This window comes from Chinchilla lanigera, unplaced genomic scaffold (genome assembly GCF_000276665.1).
Source record: "Chinchilla lanigera isolate Chin_1 unplaced genomic scaffold, ChiLan1.0 scaffold00036, whole genome shotgun sequence".
Lineage (NCBI taxonomy): Eukaryota > Metazoa > Chordata > Mammalia > Rodentia > Chinchillidae > Chinchilla > Chinchilla lanigera.
In genome coordinates, this window is record NW_004955437.1 from 16874500 (window position 1) to 16876771 (window position 2272).

Genomic DNA, 2272 nt, shown 5'->3' on the forward strand with positions numbered 1-2272 from the left:
AATAAATTCTAGGAGAAACGAACATTAAGAGTAGGAAGAATTTATTGAGAGAAAGAAAGGTTCTGTCCAAGAGAGACATAGGGGACCAGAAAGTGTATTGCCTGACAGACCCCACGTCTCAAGGGCTTTTTATTGAGCAAAGCCAGGAGGTGAGGCGGGTTCAAGGCGGGACAAAAGTAGAATCAACCAATAAGATCACAAATATAGTCACTTACGTAACATTGATCCAATGGGAAGTCGTAAAGTGGATATGAGGTGGGACAAAACTGCTGAGCCAATAAGATTATAACAAGTTGTTGCTTAATAGTGATTAAATGGGGATCAAATGGGGAAGCAAGTCACTTAGCAAGCTCCCGTGGAAGGAACAAGGACCGTCCTGGAAGGAATGGGCTAGGGAGGTTTTGGACCCCCACCCAAGGTGAATGATGCCCATTTAGAATAGCAATCCCTGCTGTTCATCCCTAAGGGAGGTAGGTGGGTGTAGTCGGTCCTCTTTTTCTTGAAGCCTGCTCTTCAGTGAATGCGCCTCCAGCCACAAATGTCTTCGATACTGAGGGCCCATCCCTGTCTAACTGCCTATAATATTTATAACTAACATAACTGTCTACAGTACTCTCACAGCATACAGGGGATTTTCCAGAGGCTGTGTGATGTGACATCACAACAGACTGAATGCAGGAGCAGGTGGAAGAAGCCAATTGTCTTTTACTGAGGCAGACATTGGGATTTGCAAAACTATGCCACTCTTCACTTTTTTTTTTCTTTTTGAGACAGGGTCTCACTGTGCAGTTCAGGCTGGCCTTTTTTTTTTTTTTTTAAGATATCAGTTTATTATAAAAGAGACATGGAAATTATTTACATGATGAAAGATTGCAGAACTTCAATGGAATGGGCAACGTTGTGATGCCATCTCAACAGCGATTTGTTTCACTCTACATATTTTCCAAGAATGTCACCATCTCTAAATAAGAGATAGTCCTTGTCGTCTAGAACTACTGTGGTGCCTCCATATTCTGGAAGAAGAACTTTATCTCCGACTTTCACACTAACTGGTTGGATCTCTCCGCCCTTTCCCTTGGAGCCCTACCCCACAGCTACCACAGTTGCCTGCAGTACTTTGCCTTGAGACTTTTCTGGAAGCATAATGGCTCCTTTGGTGACAGTTTCAGCTGCACTCCTTTCAACCAATACTCAGTCAAACAGTGGGAGAAACTTCCGAAATGCCTGTCCTGCCATGGCTCCCACCCCGCAACTCAGACTCCGCTATCGTGCCACCCCCACAAAGAGACACCCGCACTCCAGCCCCAGGACACAAGGCCAGGCTGGCCTTGAGCTCACTTTGTAGCCCAGGGTGGTCTCTAACTCACAAAGATCCTCCTGCCACAGCCTTCCGAGTGCTGAGATTACAGGTTTTCACCACCACACCTGGCCTTGCACATTTCTTTTTGTTCTGGAAAAAGTAGTTCTTTTTCATGAACAACAGCAAAAAACCATCATGGATCCAAGCTGAGCATAATGGTACGTGACTGTAATCCCAGAATTTAGGAGGCTGAGGCAGAAGGATCCCCAAGAGTTTGAGGCCAGCCTGGGCTATATAGTGAGTTCAAGGACAGCCTAGACTACATAGTGAGACTCTTTCTCAAAAACAACAGCAAACATAATGGATCCAGTTTGGGGCATTTTGAATTAGCTACATATTTTGATTTTTTTCCTTCAATGTTGCGGGGACGGGGCTCTAGTTTCTATGACCCCTGCCTTGGGGAAGAGAAATCCTCCTTTCTATGGCATGCCTTGGGTTGAGAGAGGGGAGAAAGGAGGATAGACAATCAAAGAAAAACTTTGTTTGCTAGGCATTCGCTTAGAGTCAGATACTTGAGGTGGGCATGGTGGCGCACGCCTGTAATCCCAGTACTGGGGGGCTGAGGCAGGAGGATCATTGCGAGACCAGCCTGGGCTACAAAGTGAGCTCAAGTCCAGCCTGAACTGCATAGCGAGACCCTGTCTCAAAAAAAGAAGAAAAACAAAGAGAATTCCTAAGAGCAGATCACATGCAAGGGGAGGGACTCAGGCTCCCTCCTTCAATGTGTCCAAGAAAGTGTGGGTCCACACCATCCAGGCTCCGGTTCTATCTGTCTCCGTGCTCCCTCTGGGCCTCCCGACCTCCAGCCTTCGCTGTAGCATCGGAAGGAGGCTGCGTGGTGCAGTTCCTTAAGTGCAGCTTCTCTCAGACAGTTACTGAAGGGCAAGCTCCCAACCTGACACTCCATAGGAG

The 2272-nt window shown here is 46.8% G+C and overlaps 1 pseudogene; it reads right to left on the reverse strand.

Moving 5' to 3' along the window:
- Positions 1-17: 17 nt before the first annotated feature.
- Positions 18-1361, reverse strand: LOC106149117 (annotated as a pseudogene).
- Between the last annotated feature and the right edge of the window lie 911 nt (positions 1362-2272).